The sequence below is a fragment of the Balaenoptera ricei genome, chromosome 12 (assembly GCF_028023285.1).
Source record: "Balaenoptera ricei isolate mBalRic1 chromosome 12, mBalRic1.hap2, whole genome shotgun sequence".
Lineage (NCBI taxonomy): Eukaryota > Metazoa > Chordata > Mammalia > Artiodactyla > Balaenopteridae > Balaenoptera > Balaenoptera ricei.
In genome coordinates this window covers 72232957-72258049 of record NC_082650.1, presented here as the reverse complement: position 1 = coordinate 72258049, position 25093 = coordinate 72232957, and the positions used below count along the sequence as shown (strand labels likewise).

Genomic DNA, 25093 nt, shown 5'->3' with positions numbered 1-25093 from the left:
GTCTTGTTCCTGACAAATGTGACCCTCTGAAGTATTTTTTTCCAATCTATATAACACTTCATTTTTCATCCTATTAAACCGTTTTACCTAGCCCCTTTTTTTTTCACTCTGAAGGAATTCCAAGTACTTAAAGATACACAGCTCTCAACTTTGTTTGGCCAAACTTACCCCAACAAAAAGCCTCTTTCCTTCTCTGCCTGTTGAAATCCTACCTATTCTTCCATACCCAAATGCCATGAATTAATCCCGGATTTCTCAGATGGAAGATAATCTTTTTATCCTCTATTCGCCACAGTACATTGTACTTCCATTATGGTAGCGTATAGTAGGAAGGGCTTCTTTGAACTGTAGTAACTCATTTGCCCATTTAATCACATCTTCCACATCACCAACTTGAGAGTAAGGGTTTGTCTTTGTATATATCCACAGTAGCCAGTAAAAAGCCATGAATTCAGTAGAAAATACTTGAGATGAACAAATGCATCACCTGAACATGCAAATCTCCTCACACATAAAGGACATTTTGCCTGGTCCATAAAGTCTCAACATTTTAATAAAGTAGTATTTCTTGCAATATGTACCTCTGTCTTTTTTCTTCCTCAAATATGATATAGTGAGTGTACAAATGGGAAAAGGAGATGAAGTTAAGAAACATGCCTTCAGCAATCCTGAATGAAAGAACTATCTACTCCTAATCTTAACCATTAAATGTTGTTGGTTCATTTCACTCTGTAGAAGGCAGAATAATGACTCCTCAAGGATGTCCCCACCCTATTCCCAGAACCCATGAATATGTTAGGTTATAGTCAAAAGGGACTTAGCAGATGTGATTAAGTTTACTAATTAGATGACCTTAAAATAGGGAGATTATCCCGGATTATCTACGTGGGCCAATGTAATCCCATGAACCCTCAAATACAGAAAAAGTGGTTAGTCAGAGTCAGAGAGATGTGGTAGAAGAAGAGGCAGGAGAGATGCCAAGTGTGAGAAGGAATCAAACTGCTATTTCTTTGAAATAGAAGGAAAGGGGCCGTAAACATCCAGAAGCTGGGAACAGTCCTCAGCTGACAACCAGGTTTCAGCTCCTCAGTCCTACAATCACAAGGAACTAATTTTTACCAACAACTGGAATGAACAAGGAAACAGATTCTGCCCTAGAGCCTCCAGAAAGAAGTGTAGTCCTGGTTAACACCTAGTTTTTACCCTCATGAGATCCATATCAGACTTCTGACTTACAAAACTTTGAGATAATACATTGAATTATTTTAAGCCACAGTTTGTGGAAATTTGTTACAACAGCAACAGAAAACTCCTGTATCCTCCAAGTGGCTATTCAGATATGCTTGACCTATGGTAGTTCAAAGTGGATAAAACTAAGAATAGAGTGTGCGTACTTGTTGAATTAGAAGGCTAAAGGCATGCTTGGTTACTTTTTGATATGAAACCACTCCAAAGCATTATAAGTAATGTGGTTTATTCATTCTCCTTTTTAGTCAATCACTCTTTCTACAAGCATTTCCCAAATACCAATTGTTTACACTCACAGTATAATTTTTCTTACAGTTTGTAAGTGTTTGTGGTTCAATTTCATCACTAGCCATAACATATAACCTGGAAAATGGCAGGCACTCAATAAATACTTAATGAATAAGACTAAGTGTGACTCTGTCATTCAAACTCTTTCTACCTGAAGTTCTTCACTGGTAAGATATGGATGGTAATTTATCTAATTTACAGGGTGGACTCAAAGACATATGCCTAAGAAATTTTTAGAAAATGGGTTATTATTAATTCCCAAATATTATTTTTAAGATCTAAATCTTGATCCTTTTGTGCCTTAACTTACGTATTCATCTTTGCACTTTTCTCTAGGGTCTCTCATTTCACACAATAGCTTCGTAACGGACTATTATTATCTGGTTTCTTTCTGGCTCAAAATTTTCTAGTAGCTCTCCACTGCCTTTAGGCTCAAGTCCAAATTCCTCAATCTGGCATGCATAGTCTCACAGCGTGCCTATCCAAAGAATCTCCTCTCCCAATACTTCCCAGCCTAGCCTGTACTCCCTCCCTCAATGCATTCTCTACTCAACTAAGGCTTCCCTCTGATCCTAAAAATTCCCCATTCACCCTACATAAAGTCTTTGATCTTGTGCTACCAGGTCTGCAGTGTCCCTGTCCTTTCTTTTCAATCCAGACTATCCCTCAGAAAGAGTCTTATATCTTCCTTCTAATAGGACTTTCCTAAATATACCAACTCAGACTAACTCCCCACTCCCAGATGTTGCTCCTCATCTTGTTATAATAATCTTTTAGTTCCAGGTCTTTATTCCTACTTATTTCATATTGGTTGGTATCCCTCCCTAGCTGTATCACAGAGAAAAGTATTCACAATTTATGATTTTTAATATCTGCAGCACCACGCCCCACCTTGGCAATAATTCTGTGTTCAGAATAAATGATGAGAAAAATCACTAACATACAGAGTGTTTACTATGATCTAAAAATCATTATTTACAATAATGATCTAAAAATCAATATTTATAATAGCCAGGACATGGAAGCAACCTAAATGTCCATCGACAGAGGAATGGATAAAGAAGATGTGGTATGTATATACAATGGAATATTATTCAGCCATAAAAAAGAATGAAATAATGTCATTTGCAGCAACATGGATGGACCTAGTGATTATCATACTAAGTGAAGTAAGCCAGACAGAGAAAGACGAATATCATATGATATCACTTATATGTGGAACCTAAAAAAATGGTACAAATGAACTTATTTACAAAACAGAAATAGAGTCACAGACATAGAAAACAATCTTATGGTTACTAGGGGGAAAGGGTGGGGAGGGATAAATTGGGAGATTGGGATTGACATAAACTCACTACTATATTTAATATAGATAACTAATGAGAATCTACTGTATAGCACAGGGAACTCTACTCAACACTCTGTAATGACCTATATGGGAAAAAAATCTAAAAAAGAGTGAATGTATGAATATGTATAACTGATTCATTTTACTGTACACCTGAAACTAACACAAATTGTAAATCAACTATACTCCAATACAAATTTTAAAAAATAAATAAATAAAAAATAAAAATTCTTATAAGTGCTCTACAAATTTTATCTCATGCAAAGTCAAAACAATCCTGCACTTGTAGGTATTGTTTTGTCTCCATCTTACAGATAGGAAACTAAGGCCCAGATGCTCAATATCTACTTATTTATATGCTTTTAAAAAAAAAAATGAAATACAGTTGACATTGATGTACAATATTATGTTCCTTTCAGGTGCACTACATAATAATTTGACATTTGCATACATTGTGAAATGATCACCATGATAAAGCTAGTAACTGTCTGTCCCTGTACCAAGTTATTACTATTCCTTATGCTGTATATTACATCCCTGTGACTTAATTATTATATAACTCGATGTTTATACCTCTTAATCTCCTTCACCTATTTTGCCCACCCCTCCACTCTCTCCCTTCTGGCAACCACCTGTTTGTTCTTTGTATCTACAAGTTGCTTTTGCTTGTTTATTTGGTTTGCTTTTATATTCCACATACAAGTGAGATAATCTGGCATCTGTCTGTCTCTGTCTGACTTACTTCACTTGGCATAATACCCTCTATATCCATTGATGTCATTGCAAATAGCAAGACTTCATGTTTCCATGGCTGAGTAACATTCCATCGTGTGTGTGTGTGTGTGTGTGTGTGTGTGTGTGTGTGTAAAACTTCTTCTTTATCCATACTTCTATCAGTGGACATTTAGGTGGCTTTCATATAGTGGCTATTGTAAATAGTGCTGCAATGAACACTGGAGTGCATATTAGTGTTTTGTTTTCTTTGGATAAATACCCACAAGTGAAATTACTGGATTATATGCCAGTTCTATTTTTAATTTTTTGAGGAAACTCCATACTGTCTTCCATAGTGGCTGCACCAATTTACATCCCACCGACAGTGCACAAGGGCTCCCTTTTCTCCACATCCTAGCCAACATTTGTTATTTGTTATCTTTTTGATGATATCCCAGACACATGTATCTTTTCTTTGAAAAAATATCTATTAAGATCCTCTGCCTATTCTTTAATTGAGTTGTTTGTTTTTTCAATGTTGAGTTGTATGAGTTCTTTGCATATTTTGGATATTAATCCCTTATTGGATATATCATTTGCAAAAATCTTCCCCCATTCAGCAAGCTGCCTCTTCGTTTTGTTGATAGTTTCCTTCACTATGCAAAATCTTTTTAGTTTGATGCGTCCAATTTGTTTATTTTTGCTTTTGTTTCTCTTGCCTGAGAGGACATATCCAAAAAATATTTCTAATACCAGTGTCTAAAAGCATACTGCCTGTCTTTTCTTCTAGGAGTTTTATGGTTTCAGGTCTTACATTTAAGTCTTTAATCCATTTTGAGTTTATCTTTCTATATGTTGTGAGAAAGTTGTCCAATTTGATTCTTTTGCATGTGGCTGTCCAGTTTTCCCAACACCATTTATTGAAGAGTCTGTCTTTTCCCCATTGTATAGTCTTACCTCCTTTGTCATAGATCAATTGACCATATAAGTGTGGGTTCAATTCTGGGCTCTCTATTCTGTTACATTGATATATGTGTCTATTTTGGTGCCAGTACCATACTGTTTTGATAACTGTAGCTCTGTATAGTTTAAAACCAGGGAGTGTGATATGTCAGGCATTGTCCTTCCTACTCAAGATTGCTTTTTGCTATTAGGGGGTCTTTTGTGTTTCCAAACAAATTTTAGAGTTATTTGTTCTAGTTCTCTGAAAATGCCATTGATATTTCAATAAGGACTGCATTAAATCTGTAGATTGCCTTGGTACTATGGTCATTTTAACACTATTAATTCTTTCAGTCCACAAGCACAATATATCTTTCCCTTTATTTGTGTCATCTTCAATTTCTTTCATCGATGTCTTATAGTTTTCTGAGTACAAGTCTTTTACCTCCTTGGTTACATTTATTCCTTGGTATATTGTTTTTGATGCAATTGTAAATGGGATTGCTTTCTTAATTTCTCTTTCTGCTAGTTCATTATTAGTGTATAGAAACACAACATATTTCTATATTTTAAGTTTGTATCCTGCAACTTTACTAAGTTCATTTATTAGTTCTAATAGCTTTTTGGTGGCATCTTTAGAATTTTCTATATATAGTATCATGTCATCTGCAGACAGTGACAGTTTTGCTTCTTCCCTTCCAAAATGTATTCTTTTTATTTCTTTTGCTTTGTCTAATTGCTGTGGCTAGGACTTCTAATACTACGTTGAATAAAAGTGAGCATCCTTGTCTTGTTCCTGATCTTAGAGGAAAAGCTTTTAGCTTTTCTCTGTTGAGTATGATGTTGGCTGTGGTTTTGTCATTATGGCCTTTACTATGTAGAGGTATATTCTCCCTATTCCCACTTTGTGGAAAGTTTTTATCATAAATGGATTTTAAATTTTGTCAAAATGTTTTTCTGCATCTATTGTGATACTCATAGGATTTTTATTCTTCTGTCTGTTAGTGTGGTATGTCACATTGATTGATTTTCAGATACTGAACCATCCTTGCCTCCCTGGGATAAATTCCACTTCATTATGGTGTATGTTACTTTTAATGTATTGTTTAATTTGGTTTGCTAGCATTTTGTCGAGGATTTTTTTCATCTATGTTCATCAGTAATAGTGGCCTGTAATTTTCTTTTCCTGTGATACCTTGGCTGGTTTTGGTATCAGGGTGACGCTGGCTATAGTGCTTATCTCCACTTCACTTCGTTCTTCTTCTAGGGGTTTGTCTTGTTCCTTCATTTGGAACATATTCCTCTGCCTCCTCATTTTGCCAAATTCTTTGTGTTTATTTCTATGTATTATGTAGGTCAGTTATATCTCCTGATCTTGGAGAGGCGGCCTTATACAGGAGATGTCCTATGGATCTTGGCAGTACACGCCCCTCTTCTTGCCAGAGCTCTATGTCTAGGAGTGCACCCTATGTGAGCTGCATGGGTCCTTCTGTGGTGATAGGATGGCTGCCATGGGTGTGCTGGTCGGCAGGGCTGACCCGTGGCCCCGTTGGTTGCCAGGCCTTTTCCTGTGGAGTGGCTGCTAGCCTGCTGTGTGGTGCGGCCGTGTTCCGGTGCAGCTGGCTGGGGGGTCCGGGTTGCCGTGGGGTTGCCTTCAGCCCTGTGGTAAGGTGGGTAAGCCCCCAACACTAGTAGGCTAGAGGGAGGACTCCACAATGGCTCCTGCCAGCACCAGTGTCCTTGTGGTACACGAGCTTCTACAAACTGCTGCTATCTGCTTCTCTGTGCCCAGGAGGAGTCCTGGCTGCCTCCTGCTTCTCCAGGAGGCTCCCCAAGATCAGCAAGTGCAGCTGACCCAAGGTCTTTTCAAATTACTGTCTCTGTGTGAAGCCTTGGAGTATGTGAAGTCTGGGGCACACCCTTTAAGAGCGGAGCCTCTGTTTCCTGCAGCTCTCTGGCTCTCCCATATGCAAGCCCCACTGGTGTACACAAAGCCAGACATGCATTAAGCCAGACGCTCTGGGTACTTGTCTTTCCAGTGCAGGACTCCTGGGCTGGGGAGGCCAGTGTAGGTCTTGGAACACTTGCTCCTTGAGGAGAATATCTGCAATTGTGGTTATCCTTTTGTTTGTGAGTCATCTGTCTGTGGGTGTGGGTCTTGACTATATTGTGTCTCTGTCCCTCTTACCCATCTCATAGTGGTTCCTTCTTTATATCATGAGCTGTGGGAAATGTTTTCTGCCAGTTTTCAGATAGTTCTCATAGGTGGCTGTTCTGTAAATAGTTGTAATTTTGGTGTACCCGTGGGAGGAGGTGAGCCTGAGTTCTTCCTACTCTGCCATCTTGGCCATATCCTACTCAATATTTATTTGTTGTAGGAATTAAGAAACTATGAAAGTAGTCTATGAAATGTAAAATGATTGGAATCTGTAAAATGATTGATGATTAGACTATAATGTAGTTTATTTTAAGAGAAAATCATACTTGGGAGGTTTGAGTTTGTTTTATTTTTACATAATGGAGGGTAGTATATGTTTAACAAATAATAGCAAATCAAGAAGACTATGCAACATACATCTTTTAATAATAAAGTGAGGTTGAATAAATAATCAATGGCACAAATCCCAAATACTCTTGCGTGGATTTCAGATTATATCCATTACAGCAAGCTACCCTTCTAAGGCTAACAAAGAGACTGAATTTTAGTTATGTTCGGCAGAAATGTAGAGTTGTAATCGCTCTCTGTTTCACTGTAATCTTCATTTTACCAAGTTCCTAATCCTTTGCCCTATGGAGTTATGTAGAGATTTTTTGTTTTTGTTGTTGTTGTCATTGTGGGTGTTGATGGTGGTGGTGGTATCTACTTTATCTCAAAAACCACTGCAAAGCTGTAAGAAAAGCCCCTGTGGACATTGATGCTCTGGAAGAAAATTCAGCCCACTCCAAAGCTAAGACTTTTCATGCAAGGACTCACAAGAGCTTCACACAAGTTATGTTAATACTAGTGAGTCTTCCCAAATGCATGTCTGAAACAACCATTGCCCACAACAATTAAGGAACTAGCACAAAATATACAAAATCCAACTTCTGGCTCCTTGAATAATGTTTACATTGTTGCCATCAACCAGGTGATAATTCTCAGCTCAGAACTCTTCGTCAGTTATCTTGCACTTTTAAATGATTTATTCACACTGAGATTAATTTATAAGCTCTGTCTAGCTCATCAGGCGATAATAAAAATAGACTGTCTCAAAAGCAGTTTAAGTAAAGGTCAAGGAAATCTTAGAAATTTAGCTTTACTGAATCAAAGCAGCTGTACAAGCTTTTCCAATCAGGATGACAAAAGTGTTATCTGCAGTCCTGGGCCCCTCCCGGACCCTTTCTATTCTTATCTCCTGTGCCATTCACCACTGGGAGAAGCACAAGACCTGGTATAAATTCTGTGGTGGAACATTGTTTTCAATTAAAGATAAACAAAAACATATTCCTTCCAGATGGGGATACTTGATTCTTCCTATTTTTCCATGTGAGAAATGAGGCAGAAAGATCCCGTAGTTCTTCTGAAATGTCATGAGTGTTTTACTGGGATTGGCAGGCCTCCACTCTGAAACAAGGACTGCCAGGGGCAGTGGCAATTCGCTGCCCTCCCTCTTTCCTGGCATCTAACTCACCAGCAGTCACATAAGGACACATTGATCTTTCTACAGCTTGCTGGGCAAGGTGCGGCAGTGGTCTTACAAAGATAAAAGAGATTATCAACTTGCCAACATAGAATCTCCTGCCAACTTTTAAAGAGACATGAAGAGGAGGAAGAAAGAATAACAAATTATGAACTAATGGGAACCCACTTAATATAAAAAACACAGTGAACCCTCTTCCTCTGCACAGATAGATGGTTTTGCCTTGGGGGCAGATTTAGTATTCTGTGATCTGTAAGACCTAGTCAATTTGGATATTGTGGCTTCTCGTGAACCTACCGTTTAGTCCTTGAAGTTGAGTGTCACAAATTGGCTAGCCTGAATTCATCTGTGTTTTGGCTTTAGCCAGTTTTTTCAATAATTTCGCTGCTCTATGTATTTCCTTTGTGATGGAGACCCTTAGTGAAAACAGACAAAATGCACTTTAGATCAAATGTGACCCTCAGTCTTCACGTTGGCCTACATCCGAAAACAGATCCCAGAACTTGGAATATTAGCACAACATTTCCTTCAGCTGCATAAAAGCGTAGTGGAGAGGAGCAATCCAAAGACCAGCCTAGGTAATAGCGTGCAACAAGGGAGAAGATGGAAAAGGCTAGCAGAGGTTTGAGATATAAAAGCCCACATTGTCAGCAGAACATATTGAGACATATTTTCTGCCTGAAACAATAACAATCATAAATGAACTATTGTTAACACAAAAATACCAAATACTGGTAAGAGCTGTCATTTTGGTTTTCTTTACACATGATAAATTACATTTGCAAATTAGTGTCTGATCTGAGATGACATGGAACAAATGGTAATATTTACATTCTGCACATTATCCTTGTCAGATTAAGCTGCAGTTGGCCAGTGTGGATATAAAGAGGCCTTGGGAGGCTTGTCTGCTAAACCAGCATGTAAATTGTCTCTAAACCATCCACCGTCTACATGTATTATCTCCTCAAACCAGTAACAGCCGTCCCATTTTCATGTCAGTTTTGCCAAGTTAGGGTAACTTTACCAGGTGAAGAGAAATCCCTCCAAGAAAGTACTGCAAAGTAGATTAAGGGCCACAAGACACATTTTGTAAGAAATTGTCAAAGGTTTCCTATTTCTTTAGTAGTTTAAGAGGAAAGGAGGCAGAGGAAGGAAGTCACATTTAAGTGCCCACAATGCAGTTATGCCTCAAGGTGAGTCAGGTTACCCCGTTTTATCCTCACAAATTCACCTCTAATATAGGCATCATTATACCCATTTTACAGATATGAACATTGAAGTTCGAAGACATTTAGTTATTTGCTGGTACAGTTAGTGAGGACAGAGTATTTGAATCAGGGGTAGCTGATGCTAAAATCTTGTACTGTGTCATTCTGACGCTGGCCTTAACTAGAAATGTCTGAACAGGGTGGCAGGTCTCAGGGGGTTCTGGAGAGTGTAGCCTTAAAAAAAAGAACATCGGGTTCCTATTGCTCCATCACTTTATATTGCAGAAATGTGGTTCAGGGGGAGGGGTATGTAGAAACCCTGCTAAGCCCCTTCACAGGATACAGAGCTGACAACAAACTTCCCACCTATTTTCATCATAAATAACCGCAAGGGAGGCTTAGGGAGTCTGAAGGTGGTTTAATGTGACTTCATATTAATCCTGTCTTGAAGTTAAGCCTCACAGACAGGAAATGCAAGATGGCATGAGAAAAGAGGTTGCGTTTCTTGATCCTAAGGTTTCTGGAGGAAAGAGGGTAGCAGAAAGAACCAATGCAGTATCTTGTGCTTGTTTCAGAAAAAAAAAACAAAACCAAAAGGAAGAAAGAAGAAAAACACCTTATGATTAGATTGGACGATTTCATAAACCCAACTCTAAAATGAAGTCATTAAAAGGTAGATCTCATTATGAAACCGATTTTAACCAACCAATTGCAGAAAGACATTTTGAGACATTTCAGGAATTTTAATTATGGATCAGGTACCAGATGATATCAATGAATTATTGTTGTTAAAAGTGATAATGACTCTGTAGTTAGATAAGAAAATGCCCATTTTTAAAGAAATATGTTCAACATATGTAAGGATGTAGCAACATTGGATGGGATTTGTTTTCAAATATTTCAGTTTAAAAAAAAAGTAATCCAAAGAAACAGAAGTAAGATGGAAAAATCAGGATATTCCTTGATTTGGGGTAATGGAGCTCAGAGGGTCTATTATGTAATTCTCATTACATATGTGCGAGTTTTAAAAAGGTCATAAAAAATAAAAAAAATAAAGTCTCTTGAAATACAGATCTGATTCATTCAAAACACATTTAAAATGCAGTATGTTTTAAAGTGTGTTTGAATCTTAGGCTTCACCAAGTTTACTCAGCCAGGCTAATTAGCAGACGGCCCTGGGAAGGCCAGCAGCAAGATTCTACAGTCTGTCAATAACTTCTGCTTGTTCCCGAACAAGAAACCTTAGAGAAGTTACTATTACGACATGAGGAAGGAAGTGCTAAAATTGCCAGTGTTAATAAGACATGTTTAACTCCCTGCTCAGGGAAAGAGGTCTGTAAACTACAGAAGAGAGTGGCGTAACTATAAATCATACTTTAGGGTCTACCCTTGCTGTGGGGAGCTACTGCTTCACAGTACGCCTTCCATTGCTCCAATTTTCAATCAAAGCCAGGATGCTAGCCTACTTTGCTTACAGAGAGAGTTTCACATGCTCCAGAGGGGTCACAGAAGGTACTGGGGAAGATGGGATGTGAGCTGAGAAATAGACTCCTTGGGACAAAGGTCACATTTGCTATCCTGCAGATAGCATCCGCGTTACCCAGGGAGCAGCTCACATCTGGGCTCCACAGAACCTGGTGTCTAGACCCTGCTCCCCAAGGACAGGAAAAGGCAGCAAAGACAGAGAGGGGTGTTAGCAGAGCTTCAATCACCAATGCATCATGTTTCCAAAATGTTGAAGACTTTTTAAAAGAAAGCATCTTTTTAGAAGAAATTTATAAAACACCTGTTCACTTGAGTGCCAGGAAAGATGTGTAAATGTGATCACGGGGAAGATCCAGGTGAAGTGGGCAAGCAGAGGAGACCATACTGTGACAGGGACTTTTAAAAACACAAGGTATTTTTCAAAGTGAGGTCAGAAGGCACCACCTGAATCAGAATCATTTGGGATGCTTCTTAGAAATGCAGCTTCTTTGGCATTGCCGCAAACCTACTGTATCAGAATTTGGGGGAGCAGGATCCAGGAAGCTACATTTTAAGCGAGCTCCCCAGATTCTCCCGTGTAGTAAAGCTTGAGAACTGCCATTTATCTTCTTTGTCTTCACCTATTTCTTCATCTTCAATGTGCATCCATTGTCCCCCTCCCTGGGCATTCCCCTTGAGGCTGGGTCCCTGAGCTTCATTTCTTTTTTTAGCTTTGTAGTGCCTATTTCCTTCATTTTCCCATAAACTGGGCTCAGAAGGCCACTACTTGATGGAGTCTTTCATATCTTAGTTATGAGCACCTAGTCCTGCCCCTTCTCTGAGCCCCCATAGCACCTGTTTCTCCCCTAGTACAACTTACCATGTTATATTGTAGTTGTCCATTTACTTCTTACACATCAGTTCTGCCCTGGATGAACTGCTTGGTACAAGGTAGGCATTCAATAATTGTTTGTGGAATGAGTAAATGGATGATTGTTTCAGACTCATAATTCTTACTACTTAACGCTAATTAAGTAAATTTTCTTTCTAATTGTCCAAAATGAATTTATGCATTCCAGCCATCTTACCTACCACCTTCCTACCCGGTCATCTTTGTAACTTGGCTAGTGATTGAGCATACAGGGCAAACATCTGACTGGTCTAGCTTGGACCTTGTGACTACATCTTTGTTATGAGAGGATAGAGTATCTTGCTTTACTTCCCCGCCGAGAGGACCCAGAGTGAGAGAGAAGCTATTCCTCAGAATGAAATCATCATGCTGTTGGAAGGGTAGTAAACGTTCAGAGGCAAAAATACCAGTTAATGTTAATAAAATGTCTAATGAGTTCTTAACCTGGACTTCATCACTAAACTCATTTGGAAATTTTTGTAAATGTTCACATGGCTACAGTTTTCTTTAGATTTTAAATAAAGTCCAAGACACAAAATAGCTAGAAGTACTACAAAGCCTTGTATATGAAAACACTTTTCTCCAAAATCCAAGTGTTTTGGAAACGAGTATTTTAAAGCTTAGCAGGAAATCTTTGCTAAATTTACTTGTCCATTCCTCTGTGTTTAGCAAAGAACATTTAAATTTTGTCCAGGGGTTAGAGAAAAAAGATGCTTCATTTTGAATTCAGTGTTTGTTGAGATATGGATAATGAACTCCTCAGAGTTGGGCAGATAAAGTTTATCTGGGATGTGGAGAAGGGCATACAATGATCCTTCATCCCCTTGTACCTGCTTGCCTGGCAGAGCTCAATCCTGGGTGAATCCAAGCACCTGCCTTCTCTGGGCACCTGTGGACAGACATGGATTAGTTCCTAAGGAAGATGGATAAGTTTAAGACCACTGCCCTCCCCAGCCATCTTCCCATCACTATCCCTGGTTAGTTCACGCTCCCTTCTCCATAATGACTATTTCAAAACTTCTCTGCTCTCTTCAAACTTCCACAACTTCCTCCTGCTTCTCTGATAAAAATTTCTTCATATTCAGTTTATTGTTGCATACTAGAGCCTGCAAGCAGGATAGAACCCTATCACAATTCCTGGACAGAACTGATAAGCCCGCACACAGCACAATTTTCTTCTGTGATTCCCAGTTGAAGAGAGAGGTTGGGGGGAAGGGGCAGGGGGGAACTCTGTTTCAAATGTCCCATCACATTTTTTAGATAAAAACAAATGCTTCTACAGTAAAGAAGTGTAATCCATCAATCTTGATACAAATATCTCTAAAGAATGTCCAACTCCATTACTCTCATTTGAAGATCATTAAGAACCTTTAGATTTACAACTTAATATTGGGTTTATGAATCAATCTTCTATTTCTTTGGGACATAAATCTATTCCTTAGAGCCTGATCATTGGGATAGAAATAACAAAACCAAGACTTTCCAATTGCAGTGTTGGGGACCAGATTCAGAATCTGAGATGGTCCCCAAATATTGCAACACCCTGTGAGTCTTGGCCTAAAAGGTTCAACCTGTCTTACCTATTTTTATTATCACCATTAGGCAATTTTTCTGATTTTCACTTTTAGGAATGATCTGACTCAGAACATCAAGTTTGACTTTCTAAAGGGTGATACATCAACCTCCTTTCTTTTGTAGTGATTAGTGACTGTAAGGAAAGCACAATGCTTTTCTTTTATTTTCTTTGCTGTTTCCAGTGGAGGAGACAGATGGCTCCCCTTCCTGAGTGTCATTCTGAGGTCAGAAGAAGAGTTTAAGGTGAGTGGGCGTTTCAAGTTTATTCACATTATAGTCTCACTGACTCGTCTTTCAGGTTCCTCTCAAAATAAAAATTCTGTTTCTCAACCAAGGCTGGATTTAAGTTCAGATTTGTCTCTCCAGAGAGGCTTTCCCAGACACCCCTATATCACCTGGTACTGCCCTTCAGGTTAAGAACATCTCAACCAGTGTTGTAATGACTGGCTGGCCTGAAGCTGGGACTGTATTTTGATCATCTTTTTAGCCTCAGAATGTGGATCAATGGCAGATCAATATGTGTTTGCTGAATAAATGAATGCAGTGTAATCTAGCTCAGTGCAGGCAATAAAGGAGTGGCCAAGATGAATTTTTGAAGCCTCTTTAATAATTTGATTTTGAGAAAAAATTGTGACTCTAAGGAACATTAGCTCTGGCTCATTTTGGAAGTGAATAGAATAGCAGTTTTTAAAATAAAATTATACCGTGAATACATGTCTACTCAAATCAGTTACTGTTTCACTGCGACTGACTCATTTAGTGAGAACAACAAGTTAACATATTTATATGTGTGCCACCTAGCTTTGCCCTCTCTACCAAAAAATATAAAGTGAGTCACTGTGTCTTCCACACATCTGCTATGTTGGTTTTGTATTAGGTCAACTTACCGAGTTAGAACAACATTTCCCTAAATTCCCATCCTCTATGGCCCCCAGTTAAGGAAGGGACACAGGAAAAATTTGCACAAGATTTAGAAGGCAAAAGTGATGTTGGTATTGCACCTTGAAGATTGGTACGAAGCACCAGGTGCTGATATCATATGGTATTTGTCTTTCTCTTTCTGACTTACTTCACTTAGTATGATAATCTCTAGTTGCATCCATGTTGCTGCAAATGGCATTATTTTGTTCTTTTTTATGGCTGAGTAGTATTTCATTGTATATATGTACCACATCTTCTTTATCCATTCATCTGTCGGTGGACATTTAGGTCATTTCTATGTTTTGGCTGCAAGCAGAGATTGGTGCAACATTGTAAATCAACTATACTTCAATTTAAAAAAAAAAAAAAAAGCACCAGGTGCTGTGGTAGTTTACCCCTCTTGTCACCTGGTGCTTGCTCATCGAGCAGCAGCCAGGTCCACAGCGCCACCTGCTGGATCTCTTCCTCCAATTTCTCCAGGCCCTGGGCCCATTGCATATACAGCTTCATGGTAAAGGTACTTACTACTTCAAGTCTCCAAGGCATTGAGGTTGGAGATGGTGAGAGACAGAGGCAGGTTCCAATTTATCTAGGTAGGTTCTGGTTTGTCCTCACAGGTTCCAGTTTGACCATGCTCTCCTCCACTTCATGTCTGGTTTATTATCCTAACAGCTGGTCCTGTTGGCCTGCAATGACTTCAGGTCCACTCCAGATATACAGGCAATAGTCTTCCATAGATTTCTTCACCACCTCCCATCCTTGTGTGAGATCTAATCTCTATAGTAGATCCCTTATTCTGTATCATTCAGAGTTGTCCTACTTCCCTGATCAAATCCTAACTGATATACCTGTACAGGGCATCACCTTGTCCTGCTTCAGTCATTCTGTATAACACATATAGGTTAAAGCAGAAGAGAATCAGGAGTTAGACAATCTGGGAAGACCACACTACAGTTTATCATGATGTGTTTGCTGATTAGGAGTCAATAGAGCCATTTCAATTTTATGAATCACTTACAGGGCTGCAACATTGCACAATCCCCAGCGACGCTTGTGGAGTTGCCCAGTCTGTACCTTGTTCAGCTGTAGATGGCAGCCCTGGCAGAGAAGAATATTGTAAAAGGGTCCTCTTTATAGAAAATAGTCATTTTCAATTTGTAACAAATAACTGATCCATTCATGTGGAACCATCCTTGACTCGGGCCAGATGGGATTTAAAGCAATCCAGTGTAGTATAGCATGTCACTGGGAATATAAATAGAAAATACAGTGCATTTGAAGGATTTTTAAGCCATTAAAAGCAGAAGAAATTAATTGCATAAGCCAATTAACTTCAATATTCTAATAATAGATTTGCTGGAAATTTTCAGGTGATTTGATCTTTGTTCTATTTTCCTGTTCTAAAGCCACTCAACTGTGAATTGGCAAACCCAAAGAGTTACCAAGTAAATGGATCAATAAGCACCCTCTCTATCCTCATAGCCTACAGAGGAAATTTTTCTTAAAATTAAAGGCAAGACTAAAACAAAGAGCCAACACCATAAAATTTTTGTGGGCACATTTAAACTCAAGTGCCCACGCTACACTTGAGAGAAACATATCTTCACATATTAAGAGGTCATTGATTCTCCTGCCTTGTCCAAGTCCATCTTCCCTTCAAACTCCCACTGTTATTAGACATCACCTTCTAGTCCTTCTCCCTGAGACCTGGGACTGGTTCTTGCAACTTTCTGTTAACAATGTGCCTTGTATATGGTAAGCACCTAATAAACAATTTCTATGAAGATGAGGATCTCATGTCTACCCAGGTCATAGTTCTACTCTCCACCCATGATAAAGATAGTATGGATATTAGACCAAGAGCACTGGAATTGGAGTTCCTTGTAGAACTAGCTCTTCCATTTGCATAAACTTCCACTTTCTCAGGACCTCTGTTTGTCATTCCTCTGTAGATAATGCTTAATATTCTTTACATCACACAGAACAGAGCTCTCCTACGAAGCAATCTACTACAGTAGACTTCTCAGCATGCAGCGCCAAAGAGAGCTGGCCCTGGGGTTTGTCTTGCCTGAGTGGATTAACAACCTGCCAGGACTGATCAGCTGAGACCTTCAAAGCAGTGCAACGGAGGTCAGATGCTCATCTGCTTCCTGCCGTCTTTTTCGGCCAATTAGCAGGTCTGATTCTGTCTTCAGTTAGAGACATAAAACCACAGCAATTGGCTTCTGAGAAGTATCTGGCTATGTCAACAGGCACCTGCTAGCACTGATTTACTCACCCCTCTAGTATGTTTGATGAGATTTGTAAGGTTCATCACAAGACATTCTACTATTGGACCTAAATTCTTAGGAAGAGTTGAAATAGTTTCAGAGAGAAGAAACGTTGTTTGTAGATCAGAACAACCAACAGATGGACCCCTGCTGGTCCAAGGACCCCAAGCAATCTTAGCCTAAGTGCCTGCCAAAGAGAAACCCTGAGAAAAATCAGTTGCAGAAAGAGAAGAAGAATATCCAGTGTTTTGGAATAGTCCCAGGTAATTTCACACTCATATGAAGCCCTGAAATATTATTGTTAATCAGGCAAAACCCTTCCAGCTTGGAATTTGTTTATTTTCATACACAGTGATAACTCAGGGGATATTGTAGCAATATAAGATTTTGTATGTGAGTGGCAGCTGTCATCTCATCTCTGAAGATGTAAGACCATTAGACTTGCTTGTTTGCCTCATCCTGGGTGGTGAAAGTCATTGTCAGTTGCGTCCAAAAGAGCTTTGAATACCAGAGTTTTATGAAAGAGATTAGTTCATTTTTCCCCTGATACTTTTTTTCCACATACAAAAAATACCTTAGTACATAAGTTACAAGGACCTCTGACTGATAAGTGATTTATACTAAAAACACTGAACATAGTCAGGAGAAAGCAATCCCTGCTATTTCCCCAGCTTGGAATTTGGACCCATTCCAGGCATTTCTCTCTGAATTAGGCCCAAGGATCCCCATCTGGGGTACTTGCAAACTGATGAGATCTTCTGCTTCATAAAAATCTTATAACTTTACCGAAGCAGAAGTAGGCTGACCTTACTGTAAATGTCTCTGGACAAATTACTTATCTTTTTTTCTAATTTAGTTGAAAATTTAAGGTTCCTTTTCCACTTTTCCACATTTTGAAAGTGGTAGAGAATGTGTTTTCACATAACCTCTAGCATTAAACCTCACACATCACATCTACTTCTGCCAGAATCTAACTGGACTTTCTGAAATAGGCTGGTGCCGTCTGATTAGATTCATGACTCTTTCGAGCCAGGCTGGCTGATGCAATCAGCAATCTATCCAGGATTGCTTGCACATAGAAGCTGCTTTGTTAAACACTGTGCAGGAATCTGTCCATGAGTGGGAATCCACCCCAGCGCCAGATGCTCACACACTTCCTTGAATAATCAGGAGTCACTATGGGTAACTTGAAACAAATGCAGAACATTTACTTGCGAAAACTCACATTCCTGGTTTATTTTCACAAAATCGCAAGGTTTGAGGGTTCAACAGGTCATTTTGTCCGCCCCTCTGTCTCTGGCAGGCTCTTCATCTCAACAGTACCAAGTGGATGGTAGTCTAATCTAGGTTGAAAGGGATGCAGAAAAGGACATTTTTCACCCCTACCTTGGCAATGCTCTTGAATCTGCCTTTCCCTCCCCCATTAAATGTCCTTTGCTATGACCCTTCTATCCCCAGGAAAACTCATTTCCTCCTTTTCCATTTTCGTAAGAACTGGAGAACGCTACCAACCAGTGGACATATTTTCTTCTCACTTTCTCGCTGCGGTGGGTCTCATTCACTTCCACGGATAATTGCCAAATCAGAGAAGCTGTCCTTTGCAGTGTCTACTCTGGTGAAATTAACTTGGACTTGTGCATTTCATGTCTCAAATTAGACCTCCTCCCACCACACCCTAAGTTCAATAAATAATAAGTAGTAAAGATAAAACCCAGAGGCATTAGTCATTTAAAATTACATATGCAATATTTTGGAACACACTACACAACTGAATCTAAGTTAAAAAAAAAAAAACAACTAGTAAATAATATCTGTTGTGAGGGACAAAGAGTAGTCCCACTTTTAATATAATATGTATTCATGATTTTTTAAATGGGAAAACAAAGGAAAGTGCACACCTACAAAAGTTAAAAAGCATAAATAATCCTACTAAACACACATAACTACTAACATCTATTTCTTTCCAGATTTTATTTTTTTAATAACTTCATTCATTTGTGCAAACCCTGCTGCTAAGTGAAAAGTCATTAAATTACAAAACTGTTTCCATTAATTTTAATGGCAAAAATGACATGTTCCACCCCAATGTAAGGTATCAAATGATTTGTACAGATAGAAAAATATATCAAATTAATGATGAAATCCATTTCTATAAACAGCAATCATTTAAAAGTAAATAAATACAGTCTGATCATACAATTTAATGTAATGAAGGTTTATTGTACTCACCAAAGGAAAAAAAAAAAAAAAAAAGCCTTGATTATAGGTGGGGAGCCTGGACGCGAAGTGTAAGCAAGTCATTTTCTGGAAAAGGTGGTGAGTCAGTGATCGACTTTCACACAGGCAACCTTTTTGAGCTCCTGGTTATCTTGCATATTTTAACGCAAGCAAAAACACTCCAAACTTTAATGGCTTAGAATAACAAACATTTATTATTTCTCATGATTCTGTGGGTTAACTGGGCTGTTTTTTTGGTCCAGGCCAGCTTGGCTGATCCCTGTTGTTAGCTAATGACTCAGCTGGAACTGGTTGGTTTAGGACAGCAGTGGACAAACTTGTTCTGTAAATATTTTTAGGCTTTGCAGGCTCTGTTGTCTCAGTTGTAACTACTCAACTCTGCTATTGTAGTGTGAAAACAGCCAGAACAACATGTAAACAAATGGGTGTGGCTGTGTCCCTTGCTTACCCCTGGTGTAGGATGGCCTCATTCATGTGTTTGGCAGTTAGCAAGTTGGTTGGTCTAGAGGATGGTCCTCAAACTTGAGCATGTCTTAGGATAACCTAGAGCATGAAAACACAAATAGCTGGCCCCCACCTCCGGAGTTTCTGAGTTATAGAACTGGGGTAAAGCTGGAGAACTTGCATTTGTAACAAGTTCACAGGTGATGTTACTACTGTTGGCCTGGGGACCACATCTTGGGAACCACTGATCTACAGCATCTTAGCTAGGATGGCTCATCTCTGCTCCATGTATCTTTCACTCTCCAGGAGGCTACCCTGGGCTTTTTCTGGGTGGTTTCAGGGTCCAAAGAGCAGCAGGAAATGGCAAACCCCAATGCACAGATGCTTTCCAAACCTCTTGTTACATTACATTTGCCATTGTCCCATTGGCTAAAGCCACTCTACGGCTGGGCTCTGTCACCGTGAAAGAAGAAAACCTAAAGGTGGAAAGAAGTTTGAACAAATTGGATGTCATTACTGCAACAAACTACCACACAGTATAAAGTTAGAGAACAGAAACACATCTTTAGAACAAAATAAATGCTGAGCACAAGAGAGCTTTGAAGCACATGGAAAGAGCTCACATGCCCAATAGAATGGAGAATCATAGAAGACACTACCTTTTTATCCCTTTCATTTGATATATATTTGCAAAGCAAAGCATCTTGGGTTCATCCATTCAGGGCACACAATTCAAATTTGTTCCATATGATATTCTCCAATTAGAAACTGCTGTTGTCAAGTAATGGGTCTTTGCCTGAAATCACAATGTCAATACATGACTTCTGCTAGCATGTTTATTTAGTGGGCTTTGGGGTAAAAGAGTTGTTATATTGAGATAAAAAATTTGACTGCAAAGTAGAAAAGTAGTGTAACCTTTCAAAAATTGTTTTAGCAAAAGGTTAACTAGCAGTTGTAATATGAGATGAGTTTGGGTATGTTAAATATTTTCATGATTTCTAATAAAGAAATATGTAAGAAATTAGTTCTATTTCAATTAAACTCACACAAAATGCATGTTTTAAGGATGACAAATGAAATTAATGGGTTCCACTTTGGTCCTAAAGCATTTTTCTGGTGGGGCCCCAGATAGGGACATGGAATGGAACCCTAGGTACCCTCATTATGTTATGAAAGTCGGCATATGGCTCACCCCTCCCCATTGACCTCATAGTTTCATGACAACATGGCTTTGATTTATAAAAGGTGTCTCGTCACGGTTCTATTTTTCAGGAATCTGTCTCTAAATGAAACACTAATGCTAAAATGAGTGATGCCAAATCCAAATGGCTTACAATATGTCCAGTGTTGTTTTTTTATGAGATGCAGAAGTATTTATATATTTCATTATAAACTGAAGCACATTGAACTTTTTTGTACTTCAGTTTATTGGAGATTAGAAACATTAGTTTTGTTTACATGACAGTGTGGCTCCAAAATTGATGACAGACCAAATGATTCTATGAAGAGTATTCTCTCTTAAACTAAGCATAGAATTAAAATACAAGTTGGAGAATAAAATATGCTACCTATATAGAAACCCTGAAAGAGCTGTGAGATAAACTGATAGTAAGCCAATATTTATGGCTCTGAGCACTTGGTTAAATCCAGAATAGAAAAGACATTAACCCTAACCTCAAAGGACTGGCATTACAGGTGAGGGTCAGACAGGCAAACATCATGTGGGCCAATAAACAGAATATTTATGAGACCAGAAAAGTAGCAGGTTGAGGGCTGTGCTGCAGATTGGAAAATGAAAGGGATGAATTAGAAGGCTCCCCGTTTTCCCCCCTGGGTACAGATATGATATGTAGATGATCCCATCAAATGTGTGTGGTTACTGTAGTAGGTCTTATGAAAGCTACTACCTAGAGGTGCTAGCTGGTATAATGAAAAAGAAAAAAGCAATTTGATCTTGTCCCTGGACCATAAGTCCTCTTCCTCCGTAATTTCCACCTTCAAATTCTCTCAGTTGTAGGTATGGCTATCATCTAGACCCTTTGGAGGTTCCCAGAGAGACTGCTGAAAAAGGGGTCCCAGCTGAGGAACTTTGGATTCAGCTTCTGAGTCAAGGGCCAGAGAACAGCCTTGGTTTACCCAGTTTTCCTCCACCTACCAAGTGGCATAAATGAACTGTTAAAAGATAAACTGAGGCACATTAAAATTCTGAAGAGTTTACTTCATTCAAAAGTGATTCATAGGGCTTCCCTGGTGGTGCAGTGGTTAAGAATCCGCCTGCCAATGCAGGGGACACAGGTTCAAGCCCTGGTCTGGGAAGATCCCACATGCCGCAGAGCAACTAAGCCCGTGCGCCACAACTACTGAGCCTGCGCTCTGGAGTCTGCAAGCCACAACTACTGAGCCTGAGAACCACAACTACTGAAGCCCACATGCCTAGAGCCCATGTTCTGCAACAAGAGAAGCCGCCACTCGCCGCAACTAGAGAAAGCCCGCGCACAGCAACGAAGACCCAACGCAGCCAAAAATAAATAAATAAATTAAATAAATTTTTTTTAAAAAAGTGATTCATATAAGGCAGTGCCAAAGCGGAAGCCGTTAGGTGTGCTCCTCCTACAGAGACTAGGAGCAAAGCTTTTTTTAGAGAAGATAAGGAAGCACAGCCTAGAAATTATTTGATTGGCTACAACTTAAGCAGTTGCCTTATTTGGGAAAGCCTAGTTGGTTATTTCTTATTGGTTGTTTTTAAGTTTCATTTTCTAAGGTTCCAGTGCACTGACTCGGGGTTAGGTTTTTGGTGTGCTTGCTAGGTTACCAAGGTATCCTCATAGATAACAAAAGCCACCTCAGCCTAATGGTCTCCTTGTTTAATTATATTAACAAAACTCATCCCAGCATCAGTACTGTAACGCTACATCTTCTCCAAGCTACTACCTCTCTGTAATACCTGAGGACATCATGCAGAGTCATGGCCCATTGTGGTCCAGCTTTTTGACAATCACATTTAAGAACATGAACACTGACTTGCTGACACACTGAAATGCATGCTGGCGAGAGGGGTGTTACTTTATGAAACTCCCCATGCATTCTTTTAAAAATGGATTATGTTATAGGATTTAAAACAAAATGCTATCCCTTCACGGTCATAGATAAAAGGTATTGTCCCAATATTTATTTTGTTATGCTGTGACCTTTCAATATTTGGCTTCTATGCTATCTTCTTGCAAAGTATTTCTTAACAGAGGGGTATTTGTTGTACAAGGATAAATTAGGAGATGGAACCCCACAATGGGAATTTCTGGGAGATTGAATCTTGCAACTTGTTTTTTCACAAAGTTCTAGAGACTTGTTAACTGCTTTGGGTGTCTCCAGGGTGTCATCAATTAATTGAACTCTGGCCTTGTAGAAGTTGATTGATATGCAGGTGATTGAAGCAGTGGCAGTGTCTCTTCCTGAAAAACACCAGTTTTTCTCAGCTCCTCCAGAGAAATGTGGTGGTGAGAGAAATGCGTCTGCTCGTTCATAGATCATGTATTACCTACTCATCACTTGGGAGGTGGTGCTTGTCAAGGACAAAATGGAAAAAGATGTAGGAAGAAAGACATTTTAACGCTACAGCACTGTTAGAACACTTGTCGTTAACCCATTTCCCCCAAGACATTGCTTGCTTTTTTTTTTTTTAAGGAAAGCAAGCCGCATGGGGTTTAGCTGGAGCCTGCATATGTGGAGGTGTTGAGGTTTAAATGTGCTTTGGCCCCTAACTTCCTTAAAATAATGGACCATCATTCATTAAGTACTTTCTCTGTGCAGGGCACACACATGTATAGGCCTTCTGTACATTTTCTTAAATTATTCCTCACCTCAGCCCCATTTAGCAAATAAGCAAAATGAGGTTCAGAAAATTTCCCATGATCTCAGAGTTAAGAAGGGCAGAGCTAAGATTCAAACTGATGTCTGCCTCACTTCAAAGCCAATGAGAAATTCTTGGGAGTGTATTTTATTGCTTCACTTCCTTACCTTTAAAATATATATATGGAAAGGGATAAGAGGAAGCAGTAGAAAAATGGGGGTAGGGTTAATATGTTAATATTCCTGACAAGATTGTCCTGAGCAAGAATTTTATAAGAAAGGTTAAACGTGGATTTGTGAGTGTATATATACAGTCTCCACACTTACAAACTTCAAAAATCCCTCAGGATAAAGGGAAGATGTATCTCGAGGCAAGAGTCTTTTATCATTTTTGACCGGCTCTATGGAAAATACACAGCTATATTATGATCCAAACAAGGGGAGGGGGAGGGGCTCCTAAGAAGCTAGGAAAAGACTGCAGTTGCCTCTTTATTTAAATGAGAAATTTTAATTCTATGGCTTCAAGATTGCTAAAGTACTGTTTTTTGTTAAAAAAGAATTTGCATCGCTTGAGGTCTTATGTCTTTTCCCCATGCCACGTGGCTTCTGCCCTTGGGGGGTGACACACGTATTTCTTTTGAGAGCTTTGGAGGTTATAGGCAACAACCACCCCACCCTTCTGATAGCCACTTTCAGGAGGAGAGATACTAGCTGTCCATCCAGAAGCCATCCTTTGTCCTACCCTGAGACATTAGGTGCAGCCCGAGAAGAGTGATTTTTGGATTTACCCCATATGTGGTGTAAATGATCCTACTCATGCAGCTGAGGAGTACATCGCTAGTAGAGCATTTCTTTTAAGGAAGTTGACTTTCCTCTAAGGAATATTAGAGGAAGGTGGTGTCATGTAGTTGCGGGTGGAACCTCCATTGTTCAACCATGTCCATCGGGGGATGGGTCTCCATCACTTGCTGGCTGTGGAGTTGAGTCATGTAATGTCCCTATGCGTGTTTATAAGAGATGATAATTAAAGAATTGTTGTGAGGATTAAATAAAATATCACCTGCAAAGCATTTAAACCAGTACCTGACCCTCAATAAATCTTATGTATTGTTAATATTGATAAAGAATTCAAGCCACATGTATTTTTCCTTTCCAATATTTTCCACTTAATTTCTCATGGTTGTTTTTTCTTTGTACTCTTCAATAATCACCCCCTAACTCTCCATTCACCTTCACATTCTGGATGGATATTTTTTGACTGTCATGATTTTTACTTACTCTTGGTCCCAAATGAAGAATTCCCCAATATTAAATCCACACCAAACTAAATCATGTAAAGTATCACAATTCTTTAACCCAAATCAGAGCCAATATTTCTTTTTTTTTTTTTTCCTGTTTTAAAAAAATAATCACATCATATTCCTCTTCTAAATCTGTACATTTGTCAAGAGTTTGACATATTAAAGTAACCAGATTATTTAAAGTGAATTGTCAACTGCCACCTTATACAAAACCTTTGTTATCTGTTTTTCCCCAGTTCCACACCATATTCCAGAGTCTGGCAGTGCTCCGAAGGAGATGATACTGTGAAACACAACTGCTTACCCCCGTGATGGATGGGTAGGTGGTGGGAAACTTACTGAAGAGTTTACTTTTCCAAGTTTGAAATGTTCAAAGTAGACATGTGTTAAGTCATCCATCAGAAATGTGGAATGCAATGACAGAAATAACCAGATGCCCTGTAACAAGATGCCACAGGGCAAACATGGAAAAATGAAATAATTATACTTTTCTCTCTTTGTGTAATAAAATACTGCTTGTAACCTGAAGTTTTACTCACACTTGTGTACAATTATTACTTTCCAAAAGACACGGCAAGAATCCTAGGAAAAAATTCCATAACAACCTCAATGTTGACAAAGGAACTTAACAGTAGTCTAGTTATTTTTTTCTTTTTAGGCAGTGATGAAAGGAAGGGAAAAGGACCGTTTGGTAAG

At 39.1% G+C, this 25093-nt stretch overlaps 1 long non-coding RNA gene across 1 annotated transcript in view; it reads left to right on the top strand.

Annotated features, from left to right (window-relative positions):
* Positions 1 to 24699, top strand: part of LOC132376402 (uncharacterized) — an 81040-nt gene extending 56341 nt beyond the window's left edge. The window contains exon 3 of the long non-coding RNA XR_009506289.1: positions 24634 to 24699. This is a non-coding gene — a long non-coding RNA (uncharacterized LOC132376402). The remainder of the gene's footprint in view (positions 1 to 24633) is intronic.
* The last annotated feature ends 394 nt before the right edge of the window (positions 24700 to 25093 follow it).